At 28.1% G+C, this 17,403-nt stretch overlaps 1 pseudogene; it reads right to left on the bottom strand.

Moving 5' to 3' along the window:
• Positions 1-4,520: 4,520 nt before the first annotated feature.
• Positions 4,521-6,720, bottom strand: LOC139881114 (coniferyl alcohol acyltransferase-like; annotated as a pseudogene).
• Between the last annotated feature and the right edge of the window lie 10,683 nt (positions 6,721-17,403).

A 17,403-nucleotide genomic window follows, 5' to 3' on the forward strand; every position in this document is an offset into this window, starting at 1 on the left:
GAGAGAATTTAGCATCTGAAAATTAAAAACAAAAATCAATCTGTAATTGACCAAAACGAATCAGAGTGAAAAAGAGAGAGAGCTTACGACTTACGAGGAGAGGAGAGGAGAGAAATGGGTTTGAAAAGAGTGAGGGAGATGAGATTGAGATTGAGAGTGAGAGTGAGAGTGAGAGTGTGATGATAGTATATAACAAGACGACGACGACGACAAGGCAAATTCAACAAGGAATTGTGAAAAAGTACATGGCCACTACTTGCCATTGATATTCTTTTTTAAGGAAAAGAAACCATCATGATTCGTTTCCAATTTTCAATGTTTTATGCTATTCTTATCCACAGTCTTTTTTATTTATTGGCCCACTGCCACTAGACATTTTCTATTGGTTAATGAATACAAAAGGACAAAAGTAAAGGATTACGAGAGACTAACCAATTACTAGTATTTTTCGTCTAGTAGATGAATAAAATACTCCAAAACATTGTTCATTTTGAATCAAACATCGAAAAAAATTAAAAACAGGATTTTTAAAATTGGATGAAAGCCATCGATGTCTATTTTCATTTTTTTAATTAATAAAAATAAAGTATGAATAAAAATAGAGCATGCATTCAAATTATATATTGGCAATTATATATGTTTACAGTTAAATATGCTAGGATATTATATTATTAGTATTTATCTAAATCTGGCTTAGGAATCGTTCGAAAGGTACGTGTATTACAAATTTAATTTAAGAAAAAATGATTAAAAAATGATTTAAGATTTTTTATTAAATATATATATTAAAAAGTTAATGTGAAAATAACTTTTAATATGTAAGAAAATATTATCTTTATATTTTTCATACATATCAATATCATCAATTTTAATACATAAATTATCATTACTTTACAATCATTTTTTCTCTCTTCTTATTAAATTATTTTGTTGTTTATGAAAAGTGAGCGTGAAAGAGAAGTTAGTTAGAGTTATTCAAAAGAAAAAAAAGAAGTTAGTGGAAGGATAAAATAAAAAAAATGTATTGAAATTCTAAAAACGTCAATTATTTAGAAACAAAATAAAATCTTAAAAAAATCATCTATTTCTATACGTATACGGAAGGAGTATGTAATTTAAGTTAAACATATTATAATATGCCCTTAATTTCTTTTATTAAATATGCCGACTTTTTATGATTTTGTTGTATTGTCACAACCAAATTCTTTTTTGTTGATTATTTAGTTCAAGCTCGAGGCAGGATTCAACTAAAGAATGAATTAATACAGGAGGCACCACTAGTTGACCGTTTGGAAGAAATGTGTGCGACGAACGTAAAAATGAGATGCTGGAAGTTTCAAGTCCCGGGTAATGAGGGAATTCGAGGCCAAGCTCAACGCGAAAATTCCCAACGCTAACATTAAGACTAAGTTGCATATCGAACAATCATCGAAAGGCTGAAAAGTCTTTATTTCTTATACGTGACGGTGAATAAGACAAGCGGATTTGGTTGTAATAGTGAAATAAGCATGTAGACATATAAATTTTGACCAACTATTAAAATGTTGTCACGTGCAATCAGATATTATTGTGTTCGTTATGTGTCTAGAACGTGCTCTCTCTTGTTTTAGATAATTTCAAAAAATATATTCTTTTGTCATTCTTAATAAAAACACGAATTTTAAGAATATCCGGAGCAGGGCGGAGCATGCTCCAAACACACGCACTAAATGGGTAGGGTTTTATTTAAAAAAATTGTGGCTAGGGTTTTAGACACGTGTGTGATCAGTCTTATACCATATGGTGCACTTGTTGTATATATGTATACCATATGGTGTACTAGCTAAATATGTATGTGAGTCATATACCCAATGATATGTTTTCCACATATATATGTAATGGGTGGTATACCTATATATATAGTGTATTCAATAGGAATGAGGCATTGCAAAATATTGTGCAAGAAAGAAAAGGTATAGAACCTTAAATACCTTACGACAAGTGATAAAGCTCTAATTATTTTAAGAGCTAATCAACAAGATTCATGAAATCGAAACGTCTAAAACAAAGGATGATTTTAGAAGAAAAGTGAAGGAAAACTAATTTTAAAGGACACAAACCTACTCGCCCAAATCTGAAACGAAGCGGTATGACCCACTACCATTACGCCTATTTGTTTCAATCAACGTACGAAGGCGCAACTAAAGGGATAGCAGAGGACTTATCAAGTGCACATACCTTCAATGAAGAAGAAAAACCTCGATCTACTTTCAAGGAAAGACAATAAAAGGTACATCCTTTCGCTGAGAGTGATGTTGAGTTCATGATATATACAAGAATGCTTAAAAGGAGGGATTATCATCCTTCCAGAACCCAAACGACCAGAATAAATAGAAAAAGATAAAGACCCTAAATATTGTATGTATCATCACCTTCTCGAACACCCTACTGGAAAATTCTTCGTCCTTAAAGACAATTTTGAGAAACTTATCAATAATGGAGAATTTAGGATTTATGACATCTGGTCAGATTCGATTAATTGCGTATCAGTTAAAGCCATGCCATACATGGATGACGCCATAACTCTCCAATTTGGTGCATGCGAGCCTTTTAAATTCAAGTCATCATCATTGAATGTGCCATTCATCGTGTCTCCTAAACAGGTCAAAAATAGACATGTCCACAATAAAGAGCCTCATGATGAGACCGGTTGGACACTAATCACTCATAAGAAACGCAAACCTCAACACTCCGACAAGAGTTCTTCTAGAATGAGCAAGGTTGGTGAAAAGGAGCCTAAATTAGAAAGGCCCATTCGTACAAATGTGCATATAAACACAAGAAGCAAGTCTTCTCTACTAGACCTTGACCCTCTCATATCCATCACCCTCTATGAACACATATCAAGAGATTGGATAATGCAATACTCATGAGGAGAATCTGAGGTTCATAATAACACCACACCTCCATCATTCTTGGTTCATGATAACATTGTACCTATATCATCAATGAATGCTCAACTAATAGCAACCCCCAAAATATTGTAGAAATAACATTACCCGATTTGTATTGCACGAAACTATCCGTTGGCATGTCACATATCATTGCGTGGTGTCTTATCAATTTCTAGTGTCAAATTTAAAGTTGTAAGAATACAAACCTTGAGATGTATATTATTTAGTGTCTATTATTGTGACATTTTAAACATAAAACTTAAAACAAGTAATTTAACATCGATATCTATTGGCCAAGTAGGATTTTGTAAGAATAGTATTATCGTCTTGTATATTGATCATCTATGGATTGCTATAATTATTGACATAAAATTTTGTAAGAATACTGATACATATTTTCATAAATTACACCAAATGCAAAGAACTTTTTTGGTTAATTTAATTTGATAAGCATGGATGCGTAAAAGCATTTATTGTGAAGATGCTTATGTCAGGCCAAGTAAACTACATCGAATTAAGCTTTGTCTAGACAATCTGATTGTTGAATATGATTCTCAGGGTGTTGGTAAAACTTGAAGGATACATTGTCATAAGTCATAACTTTAAAACTAGTGGAACTATATACTAAAAAAAATGGTAGTGGATCAGAAGAATTTCTCGATGAAATTAAGAGATTGGCATCTAGTTTTGATTGGTGTCAATTTAGCTTTGTTAGAAGACATGAAAAATTAAATAGAGCGCCTCATGAGCTTTCTCGTTTTTAATCTTTGATCATATCTAAGCTTTTTTCTGAGACTGTCACGAGGTTTCTTTCATCCTTTATTCTTGATATAGTGTTGTTAGATATATTAAATAAATATGTATGTATCTAATATTATTACGTAAACTTATTAGTGAGATAATATTATGTATAAATATGAGAAAAACTTTGGTGGGTTAGTTTCTGTATGAAAGAAAATCTGTGTTTTGTTTTGTTTTGTTTTTTTTTTTTTTTATAAAGGAGGTAACATAATATTATTCATAACTAAATTTAGTTATTAAATTTGATCGTGTCGGTCAGTCAACAACTCCAGATAAAAGTAATAGTCATCCAAACTAAATAAAAATTATAAATATTATCGTGTAACGTCTTTCACAATCAAATCGTAGGGACGAATTAAAAAAGTACAACGAAATAAACATACAATTAGGTTGGAGATAGGCCAGATTAAGAGAATCTATGTTAATTAGTTTAGTGAATTTATGACCAATAAGATTATCGTGTTACTTCCTATTTAATTTGAAGTACATCTATATATTATTATTATTATTTTGATTTAATGGTTTTGGACTATACGAAAAGAGATAGTTCTTTTTTAATCCACACAATTTTATATATTGCGATCATGGGAAATCGACCCCATAACCTCCAGAATAAAAGTACACTCAATAATAAAAATATTGAAGAAGTTTCCACTCTCTGATTTCATTATACTCGATTATTCTCAGATTTCCTTTAAGAAAGCTTACAATCAAATAAAACATACACCAGCTTAACAATCATAGCATCATTATATAATCTCTAAAAATAATAATAATCGAAGCAAATTAAGTAGACAGATAATCAAATGACAGTGGCCTAAACACGTTTTTAGCTTCAGTCTCAACGAGCTCCAACTGGGCTTTATGCATGTACATATACACGACCCAGTCGCCACCACCAACTGGACTTGGCAATATCATCACATATCCGGCATTACTTCCCCATGGGAAATGAAGCGACCCGAAAAATGGCTTGCCCACCCGAAATCAATCTTCGATACAGGAAAGCGTCGTCCACTCGACACTAGGAAATTCACTCCATCCTCCTCATTACCTTTGTCAAAATATACTTTAGCTATTGCGGGCATCGGCCTTTTCGTCTCTATCCAATCGATCAATCCTAAGAAATGTTCCTCAGTCGTCGCATTGTGTATAAACTTATGAACTTCATTTGCTACACAATGCAACGGCTTCTTCATAAGGTCGTCGGTTCGATTCTCGCCAAAGGGAAAAGACAACACATTCCCAAAATAATTATACATTAGGGTTGAGTTCAACCTAGTTCTCCCATCAATAGCAATGCCCATTTTCGATACTATGATGTCATCATCATTTTTTGATTTACTTGCATAGTATTGAGCTATTAGTTTCCATAAGAATGCACTAAAAGCTTCGACTTTAGTCCTTTTCTGGCCATCGACATCATTATTAGCAAGTGATTGAAGATTGTCGAGCTCATCAGCTTTAATGTAATAAATACGACTTACCATGTGATCATAGCTAATTCCATCTTTAATTAGGTTATTAGGAGATGGATTAATTAAGGAGAATGGCGTGTATATATCTTCAAAGGTCTTATGATCAATATTGCACGATGGCCGTCTAGGGTTTAGTAGTGATCGACGAAAAGAACACCGTGTTCGATTATGCTTTTGCAAAATCGATGCATGCACAATCGAACACACCATGTTCGATTATGATTTAACCATGCATAATCACATCTTAACCAAAATCAAACACACCATGTCCGATTTCGCTATTTTCGTTTACCGTTCCGTTTCAAACCCTAAGACTGTAGCGCACTCTGAATTATTCTCACAAAAGGGAAAAAAGAAAAAACCAAGAAGATTTTCCAGACTTTGTTTTAATAAATAGGAGAATACAAAGAAAGAAAACAAACCAACACACAATTTTCTAAACTCAATTGAGTATTTATTGACTAAAACTCTCATCTGTTCTCTCATAGTTAAGAATATATTTTTATATGTCGGATAATAAAATTTAAGAATATTTTCGAAAATGATTGAATTGATTGAAATTTTTTTTATTAATCATAGATTTATTATGCTATATATTTGTTTATGTTAATGGAATAGATTAAATGAAATGCATGACTAACAAATTAATTAAAATATTGATTTTGAAAATGACATTTACAATGGATATATATTTTTGATGCACTATATATATGAACAAAGAAGTTAATATATGTAAATAAGGAAGTTGATCATATGGTACCATCGACTAAATTTTAGATTTTTACAGATTACACCTTCTATATAATTTGATTAATTTGTTAAACACTTTGCTTAGTTTTATTGTTTATGTATATTTATTCATTCCACACTCTAAATTTAATTTGGTAATCTTTCTTATATATAATTAATTCATGTTGTGCTGCAATTCATGCATTGTGATCGAAGATCATGTGTGAAAGGTTAATTTAATTATCAATTTGGTTACCTCGAAATAAAAAGGGTTCTATAATTGAAAGTTATGCAACTGATGATGTCCTTGTAGATAATATTCAGGATTTGGTACAAACCTGGACAGCAAGAACTCCATGAGTCTTGTTTGGTACGAGCTTTCCTTGGACGGAATCATCAGGTTTATTCAAATTGAGCTGAGAAAGCTCAACATCTGCAAACGCTTCAAAGAATTCAACCCCACAGTTGTTACATAACAGCTCAGGCTCGCCTAAAGAGTTGTCCACAACTGTGCCGGAAAACGCATAATAGGAAACAAGAGTTTGTGCCTAGGATTTCTTCAGGACACCAACAACCGACTCGAAATTATCATCTCCATTAATATTAATATTGGGATCATTTTTGTAACAAAGATAAACACCGACGTCAATTGGTGGCAAGAGCAAGTCGAGATTTGAGGGTGGGAGCCGATCCTCTTTCAATGGAAAATTAGCAGATGTTATTACTTCCTTCTTGCTAGTCACCACCTTGAAAAAACAGTGCTCTTCAATTGACCCCATGTTTTTGTTTCTATGTATCTTTAGTTACTGTTGATCATACTAGCCACTAGGCACTATATATTTATAGTAAGAACTGATAATACTGTATTACATAAGTTAGTACTTATTAATTAATGATCAATAATTTTAAGGCCTTTTATTTTTTACATATATACCTTAATTTTTGAGAGATACTGACTAGCTACTTGATAACTACGTACAGGAAAATTAGCTGATGCAATTTGGGTGGCTACTATTCATTTCTCTCATGCCAATTATTGGACTACTTTTATCCTAACATTAATTCTTTGGCTGACGTATTTTAACGTACGTTTTGTTCACGTCATATAGAAAGGGATGTTAGATTCGTCCTAAATTGATGAATAGAGAATCTTGTCGGGTAACACGGAGTGCATTATAGAGACGGATTATAAAATGTGAACATCGTATAGATAGATCGAGTTTCCAACACTCGATTTTGTTTCCTTCATAACTAGTTAATTAGTTTTTTAATTATTATATTATTATTTTTGTCTTTTTGTTATTTTGTTTTCACTTATTAATATATTTTTAATCCTTTTAAATTTTATAAATTTAAAATTTAGTTATTAATAATATTTTCTCTAATTTAAATTCTATTGTTAATAGATGATTATTTAATTTTGATAATTTTTTTTATATCATTATTTTTAGAAGTCGATGGTTCCTCTTCTGTTATGTAATTAATATTATCTCTAATTAATTTCATACTTGGCCTACAGAATATTTATTCTTTTATCATTATATTATTTATTCTAGGTAGCAAATTTATTGGTGTTGTTTTTATTGTTCCTACTTTTGCTGTGACGCCAAATAGATCTTCTAAATAAATTTTATTTTTATCTTTAAATTGTATACTATGATGATTGTTTGATAAGACATATCCTATTTCGTAAGTTATTGTGAATGGATAGTCTTCTTTTGCCATTAAATTCTCTCTATAAAATTTATATACTATTATTAATGATCTATCTAAAGTTTTCCTACATAAAGATATTCCTAACTGTAATGATACATTAAATTTTAATTTTGTATATGCTAAATTTCCATTTACTATTCTTATTATTCTATCTCGTGGATCTTGAATTCTATCATCACAAATTGCTAATCTTATTGATGAATTTATTCTTCCATAAACATTGATTTTATTAAGATCTAAACAGTTGATTAGATCTGCGACTTTCATGCACCTACAGAAAAATTTACATCTCCGTAAGTTTTTTTTTTTTGAATAACAGGGACAAGGATTTCATTACAGTATCCATTCATGATTACCAGTACTCATTCAGGGATTTCATTACTAACATTGCGGTTAGTTTGTACATTGTTGCTGTTATTATTGTCCAATGACAAAAAGACTTGTGTCTTTTAATTTAGTTAAATTTTTTAGGTGTCTAAAATATCTTTATGCCTCTCCCTAAAAAAATGGGAGGTGCAGTGTCATATTTTATTACTATTTCGATTTCAAAATAGATGTATATAAATATAACCTATTTTATCTTTTTCTTTTTGTTTTATGTTTAACTTATTAATTTTTTCTTTGATTTCACTACCATTTGTAATAGGTATACTCGTTTCTCCAGTTGTAGTTGAAATATTCTATTAGATATTCGGCAGTAATTTTTCCAAAATAAAGTATAATTTTTCTATTAGAAAATTTCTTAAATATGAATTTTTTATATCTTGTCATTCTTTTAAATTTAATTCTTCTTTTTTAATTTTTCTGATTATATTTTTGTTAACTAAGATATCTTTTTTGAAGATATTTTTTTCTTCTTGTAAATCTAAATAGTCTATAGTATTAATTGATGATGATTTCTAAGCTACTCCTTTTTTCATTTTTTATCTATTATAAAGTGTAAGCTAGAATAAAGGTCAATTTTATTTGATATTTCTAAACGCATATCTTTTAAGATTCCAGATCTAGATTTCTGATAATTATAAGATCGATATGACATTCAGCTATTTTGTCTTCGCAATGATTGATTAAACTAATAAGATCTGGGCTATTTTTTCTCATATTCATTAAATATATTCCTTGTGTTATATTTCCAATATAATTCATTATTTTCTTTGCTAGCTTTGATACCATATTTTTTTTCGCGGATTAGAAATTCGAATGATTAATTGATAGAAAGAATCTTAGTATTAAAACAGATTTTTATTAACAATATAAGGGTACAAATATTTAATACAATCTAAATAGATTGGTCTGACCAATCTACATTATTATCTTTTTCAGTATCATAATACATATTAGTATCATATAGATAGTTTAACTGTATATCTATATGGGTTAATATATTCATATTTTCTTCTATTTTCTTCTATTAATGAAAATAGATATATTTAATATCTAGTTGCTATCTCTTTTGCTAGATCTGAAGGTAATATTTTTTTATTAGTTTCATTACTTAAAGCAAATAGTTTTGTAGTACTAGAATTTTCTATAAAAGATAAATCAAGTGTGTTTATTGGTGAATCCATACCAGAATATGTTGATTTGTGAATGTTTTGCTGGTGACCTCTTGATTCCTTAATGCTGGATTGCTTGATGCTGGATTATTTTATGCTAAATTTTAGCTTATTTTTTGAATATTTTCAAAAATAGACTTCCTATGAATGGGAAATTAAAACGTTGTTTTGTCTTAAACAAAGGAGAATTTTATTTCACACTGAAAAACTCTAAGTTGTAAGCGAACTAGATGGTACAAATTTATATACATACTTAGTGGACTATATTCCACTTAATACCCTTAGATATTATATTATTATTACATTGTTGATACCCTTAAAAATTTACATCAGGGCTTACGTTATATACACATTTATTGCAAGAAGACACTGATGTCACATCTTGCTTTAACTAATAGATGCCATTATTTCGTCTTCTTTATTGGATTCCTTTGGTTGAATGGAGGGTTTCTTTTCTTCTTTGTCTTCTTTCTCTTTTTTGTCTTCAGTCATCATATCTTTCATTATTATAAAGATTGAGTTTGTAGAGTTGTTATGTTTATTACTGTGAATAGAATGCAGATTATTTCTTTTGTCCTTTGGGGCAGCTGTTTTAGTGGTCCAGAGAAATTCGAGAACGGTCCTTCGAAAATCGGGACTGCTCTTAATCCTTCAGCATTTATTTCTTGATTATACTTTGAATATATCAAAATATTCTCACTTCTGTAGTTAATAAAATATTTTTCATGGGTATCAATTTTTTTGGTGTTTCTTAGTATTCCGACGAAGTATTTTTGGCATTAAGTTCTTCGGCCTCGTTTTTTTGTTAGTTTTCGACCAGTTGGTCCATCTCTTGGTGGATAGTTCTTATTTGATATTCTAAGAACCATGACTGCATAACTTGGAACTAATATCTTATTTTTGTTGAATATTGGGAAAGAACTATGTATTTTTATAAATATTTCTTTATCTTTTTTCTATGTAGGATATATAGTTTCTTATGGCACTAGCTGATTCTAAGAGAAATTCTGAGAGTAAATTGGTACCTTTTAGATAGATAGTATCTATTAAGACATGAATAAGAAATTTATATAGTGTTAAGGATTTGCATCAAGGAAAAAAATACTGTTGTTGGATGGAAATCTATTTGACTGTTGGGTAAAAATATCGACTCATTTCTTTTTCTAAATAATGGCTGAGCATTGAATAACACTCATTGAATGATGAAAGTGATGGTTGTTTGGTTTTGTATTTTTCTTCTCTAGTAGAGATATTAAGAATACTAGAATTGAAAATTTTACTTATTAGAATCATTTTTCCTGAATGCCTAGTTAAAGATGATGGTGAAGAGAGTAATTTGGATTTGTAGTAGGAAGTTTCTATTTGGATTTGTTAGATTTGGTATTCTTCATAGACTTTTTGGACCTTTTCTCTGGTTGTGAATGACTTATGTTGAATATCGGACTGTCTAGTAACAAAAGCAAAAATTTTGTGCCAATGATCATAAAATCCTTCCATGGATCCATTAAATATTGCATAGAATTCTGTTTGGGACGATTTAGTAGTGTCATACTCCAGTTTTGGTGGAATGGATGACGAGTTTGGCTTGGATGAAGATACAATTGTTGATTTTGTCGTTGATGAGGATGGTTCCATGACGTTTTTACTGTGCGATTCTGATGCTTTAATATTTCCTCCTAGTTGGATAATTGCTGCTTCAAGTTGAGTTATTTCTTTCTGTTTCTCTATTATTTTGTTCTGTCTTTTTTGGATTTCTTTCTTTTACTCCCTCCGTCCCAAAATAGATGCAAATTTTTCAATACAAATTACATGTAAAAATTTGCATTTATTTTGGGACGGAGGTAGTAATTGCTATCTGATTCATCATTCCTTTGATAATTGCTTCCATTCTCTTGTCAGAGTATCTGCAATGACGTTTTGTTCTGATTTTATGTATTTTGCGATAGCTGGGAATGGTCTCAATTCTAGCTGCCACTTGATTAGTTTTCCTTGATTAAAGTTGCTCTTTATTTTGTGGTGGCTAAAACCTGTAAGATATAAACTGTCAGTACAGAGTTAGAATTCTTTGGTGAGAAGTTTGATTTTCCATTTTTTTAGTATTCTGAGACAAGCAAGTGTCTCTTTTTCATGTATAGGATATCTTTGCTCAGTTTTTTAGAAAGTTCCTAGATATGTATTTGCATAGTTTTTCGATTTCTTTATTACTTGACTTTTCAATCTGTATATTGATTTTTGTTTTCATGCAGCCAACCCAAGTTTCTTGAGAGGCGTCTGTTTCCACAATCAGATAGTCATCATTTTTTGGATTGTATAATTAAGTATTTTCAGCTTGTCTATAAGTATTGAATCATTATTATTCTAAGTCCATAGGATCTTTGTATTTAATTTTTTTTGTAATAGTCTTTTTTCTTTAGCTCAGACTTAAAAAATCCTTGATCAGAAATGTAGTTTAAGGATCTAATAATCTTTGTAGTTGTTTTCTATCTTCTATTTTTGAAGGAAAACTATTTACTTTTTCTATTATATTATCTTGTAATTTTAACTCTCCATTTCATGATATAATTAGTCCTAAATAGTCTATTTTATTTCTAGCAATTATCGCTTTCCTTTTACTTAGAACTAATCCTTTTTTTTTGAACTTATTCTAGGACTAGCTTCAATTTTTTATAATGATCTTTTAACGAATTATTAGCATAGATTAATATATCATCTATATATACTAAGCAAAATTCGTCTAATCCTTTTAAATTTCTATCCATAAATCTTTGATAAATTCATGGTGCTTGTTTTAATCCAAACGGTAATACTGTCCATTGATAATGTTTATGGGGAGGACATGTAAAAATTGTTAATGGTTTAGTATTTTCATGTAACCTTAGTTGCCAAAATCCTGATTTAGCATCTAAAGTAATAAACCAACGACTCCCTCTAATTTTTTGGAATATGTAATCTTTTCTCGATAATTTGTAAGCATATCTTATTATTGCTTCATTCATTTTAGTATAATTTATTACCATTCTTCTTTTTCCTATTTTTGTTTCATTATGATTTTCTACATAAAAAGCATGTGCAGCATGTCTACTATAGATTCTTCTAGTATTCTTTTTTCTAAGAGTTCAACACATCCTTTAGTAAATTCTTCTACATCAGTTTTTGAATATGGGATTTTATTTTCTACACTTACTTCTTGATTAGGATCTTTTAATCTTATTTCTATCAATTCTTGATTGTTATTTTTGATTTGATATAATGGATTATCATTACATACATCTTCTAATAATTTTTCTACTTTTTCTTGTAATTCTAAAGGTATACCTAATCTTTCGTTTATAACTTTAAGTTTTTGAATGATTTGTAATTTATTTAATCTTACTAATATTGTATTTTTATAACAGTACTTTTTTGATCTTCATAAGATGGTACTATTAGTTCTATGTGATGCAAGTATTGACAAAATGGATAATATGATCTTAGAAAATTATTTTCTATTATTATAGGTAGTCCCGACTCTTGCTGATATATTGATGGCATTATAAATATGTAATTTTTTATATTTATTTTATTTAAATAAGATACTTTTCATATAACATGTTTGCTACCATCTGCAATTGATATTACAAGTTGTTTTTATAATTTTATCCATCGAAATAAAATATATTTTTCTTTATGTTTTATCTCAATAAATGTACAATTCGGATTAGATTTATTCGTATATTTCTTCTATTTCAGAATCTAAATCTTTTATTGGTTCTAGGTTTTTTTCGATTGCTATATTTAATATTTTAAGTTTTTTTTTATTTTTTATTTTCTTTTTATTAGGACATTTATTTGCATAATGACCTTCTTCATTACATAACCAACATCTACATGTTTTCTTATTTTTAAGACAATATTTTTTTTTTATATGGTAATTTTCTTTTAAATAATTTTCATTTTTTAAAGTTACTTTTCTATAGTTGTATTTTTTATATTTATTTCTCGGAAATTTCTTCCATTTATATTTCTTTATGAATCTTCTTTTTTCCTTATTGCATCCGTAATTACCGGGTACTCTAGGATTATTTTTAAAACATAATTGTCCGATAGGGTGTTTGAGTTGATTTTTATTGATCGTTGTAAACATTGTTCAGTTATATAATTTTGAGTTAATCTATGGCCCTTCTTAATGTATGAGCTATTCTATTATTTGCTATTTCTGTCATAGAAATTTCTTTTATAGTTTTACTTAGTGGCCATGGTAATTTATTTAAATATGTTTCTTTATGTACTTCTCTAGAATTTACAAGTAATTTATAATAGTATTTTTGAAATTTGCCTGTGTAGGATTCTATATCACACATATCACAAACTTGTATATTATCAAGATGCCACATAAATCTTTTTCTGCTTCAGTTGTTTTTTCTTATCTACATCATCTTTTCCTAAAAATTTTCTATTTATGTATCTACTAATGTGAAGAAAACTTCTGAATTTGTTGTTTTATCTTTTGATAAAATATCTATTTGTGTTTGTGATAAAGTTTGTAAATAATTTTTTACAGATCCTGTTACTTTATAAGTAACAAAAATCCAATTAGGATTAAAATCTTGATTTTTTTTTAATTAAATTAATAATCCTGTATTATTCATCCACAGAGTTAAAGATTCTTCTTTATTCTGCACATAATCTAGATTTAGAAAATCTATATTAGTTTTAATTGATAGTGTATCGGATATATTTTCTAATTCCATTATACAAATCTACGAGGTAATGTCAGAGTGATTATTCTTTTAGATTTTTTAATAATAATTTTTTTATTGAATATTCGGGTATTGAATTATAGATTTTCGTTTTTCTGAGTTTAACTTTTCAAATTGATATAATTTTTCTATAATATCTCCTGCCTCGGAAGAAATTTTTTCATTTTGATTTTCTAATAATTCTTGAAGATTTTTGAGGTAATTTTTTAATTCATTTATATCTTGATGTATTCCTTTTTATTTATGATTATTTATGTATTCAGACATTTGTGAAAATGTCTCTACTAAAATTTTTTGATTTTTAATAATTAAATGCTCTAAATTTTCTAATTTTGTGTATAACTTTATTTTTAAATATTTTAAATCTTATTTTATTTTAGTACATCAATTGTTATAGACAGTATACAGTTTCTAATTGAATTTTTAAAGTTCTAAAATTTGTAAATATTTTCGTTCATTATTTAATATTTGTCTATTATGTTCGTATTGAATTATAAACCAATCGGCGTATTGTATTTTTTTCATTCTATGGTGTGCTCTTATTTGTTATTGTAAATGTTGTATATTGTCTTTATCGACTTTTATCATGCCTTTAGATATTAGTATTTTTTGTTTCAAGTCAATTAATTGGTTGCGTAAAATAGAATTCATAGTACAAAGATTATTTTGATTTTTTTATTAAAAAATGGGAGTATTTTTTTAGTAGATGAAATAATATCTTTAGTTAATTAACTTGTTTAATTAAAATGGCATGCATGCATCTTTGTTATTAATTAAGAAAAAATATAAATTTCGTATTTTCAAAACTCAGATTTTTATAAAATTATGTTTACTTATTAGAGTTGGTCATTATTTTTATAATTAAGTCCTCAAATTTGACATGTGTAATGTTTAGTAGCATGTGGTATATGAAAGTATGAGATGAAAATTATGAAAAATTAGTTAAAGAATAATTTAAAATGAAAAGTTTAAATTCATAAAAAAAAAATGAAAAGTTTAAAATGCTCTATACATATCCACTTTCTCTCCCAAACAAAACAATAATTTCCGTCTCAACATTAAAAGATAAGAAATCATTTTAAACGGGAAAAAGTAAATTCCTTAATAAGACTAGACGACCACCACTTTCAACTTCAATCTGATCGGCCACCATATCCAATCCCAATATATTACCGTCATCAATTATAGACAAATAGTACCCGATTAATTAAATCTCTTTGATAAATCAAATAAGAGAAGAAACAATTCACGAATAGAAGTCTAGTATTCTTTTACAAGGTCGCTTGATATTTGAAGAAGACGACGGGCGTTAGTGGTGGTGATATAGTTATGATGAGCCTAATATTGAAAGTAGAAACCCGGAATTACCTAGGAGAGGGAATGATTTTAATTTTGTTTCCCTTTATTTATTTCATAATTAATTGATTCTTTTAAATTATAAAATAAAATAAAAAAGCTTCCATCTCACATGTCACATGTTGCTAAATTTTACACATATCAAATTTTAATAAAAATATTTAAATTTAAGGTGTTAAGTATAACTCATACAAAAATTTTTATTGATGAATAAAATCACCAAAGACTGAATATTTAGCATTGCTTTTATTTGCTGGAACTGGAAGGACCAGGCCAATTGGCCGATCGTATATTGGTCCTCGGATCGAGCTAGTAGATTTCCAAGATGTTAAAAGAACTCAAGATACAAGATATCTATCCTCAATTCTTTACGAGTTTAATTTAAGAATCTTTTATGCAATAAGAATATTTAAATTATAGATTTTATTATCAAATGCACGAATATTATGTATTTATCAAATTTTTATTCTATTTATTATAAATTAAAAATAGTAATAAATTTTAATAGGATTAAAATTCTTAAAATAAACTCAAATAATTTTAACTGATTTGTTATATATTCTTAATTAAAATATTATATTTTTTATTTCCTTTTAGTCAATATTTCACATAGAATTAATTTTTTTTAATATATTATATATATACACTATATATATATACATACATATAGACAGTAGGAACAATTTTTGATTTGTTCAATTATAAATTTTATTGTTGATCCGAAGTCCGATGGGTAGCATTTTATTGACGAAATGAAATTTGACATATCAAATTAAAATAATTTTTTTCCAACTTCCTAATTAAACTATTATTCCAAATCGAAATTCAACTACATTCTATTTTCGTAATCTCATTCTTCCTAATTAAAATTGACATATATATATTTTACTCATGTATTTTAATTAATATGTCATGGTGTGATTCAAGTAAATATGATGATGATATTTTTCTCATTCTACTTTTTCTTTTTCTAAGTTGTTAAAAAATACTTTATTTAACAAAAATATCCTCATTACATCAAATTTATTATATCATATCACATTAATCAAAATATCATCAATAAAATATATAAAAATAAGGTTCTTAAAATTGGAACATTGCTGAACCTCCCACTAATTTAGGATTATTGTTCAACTAGAATTATTCTTTTCCTTTTTAATAAAAAATAAGATATTTTTTTTCTTTTTTTTTCCTTTTTAAGTTTTAATTAATTTTTTAAAATATATACATAAACCTCCCACCAATTTAAGTTTATTTTTCAATTAAAATTTTTCTTTCTCTTTTTTAAATCAGAAATAGGTGGTTTTTTTTTAAGTTTTATTTAATTGAAATGAAATATATATACATAAGCCTATTATCCAATTATTGTCTTTTTAATAAATAATGGGTGGTTTTATTTTTATTTTGGTATTTTAAATTTCATTCATTTAAATAATTAAAAATTATTTTAATTATTATAATTTTCCGATGAAATATATTGGACATAATGCAAGAAGTTAAAATATCAATATATCACGAATTAATATAACACTTTGAACATAATACGGTCATACAAAATATATTACCGTCTCATCAAATATATCGATTAATTCATTTCGATTTCGGGACAATGTCCGAAGATTAATTAGTACATTTTGAGATGGAGGTGAAACTAGTACATTTTGAGACGAAAGTAGTATATTTTAAGAATAGTAAAGAAGAGTAAAAAAACATGTGTTCCACACAAAGCTTTCAACTCAAGTATACATATGCATAAAGTATTTTCTACAGTAAAACAAAAGAAAATTTTGAGATTGGTTCAAACTCAAAAATCATATTTCTGCTACCCGATTATGAATTACTCGAGTCAAGTTACCCTTTTTTTTTAACACATCTATTACTGCCCAGATAATATCATTTCGACTTGTTTCCAGGCCAATTCCATGAAAGCCCAAGACAAAAAGCTCATAAAAGCCCAAAATCTCGTTGAAGAACAGGTACGCATCATAACTTGATGTTTGAACAAGGTTTATTTGCTTCAGATAACGTGAAAAAAGAAACAAACACACACACACACACACGAACTGACGAAAGGTTTAAAAACATTTGAACACTA

The sequence above is a fragment of the Rutidosis leptorrhynchoides genome, unplaced genomic scaffold (assembly GCF_046630445.1).
Source record: "Rutidosis leptorrhynchoides isolate AG116_Rl617_1_P2 unplaced genomic scaffold, CSIRO_AGI_Rlap_v1 contig115, whole genome shotgun sequence".
Classification (NCBI taxonomy): Eukaryota; Viridiplantae; Streptophyta; class Magnoliopsida; order Asterales; family Asteraceae; genus Rutidosis; species Rutidosis leptorrhynchoides.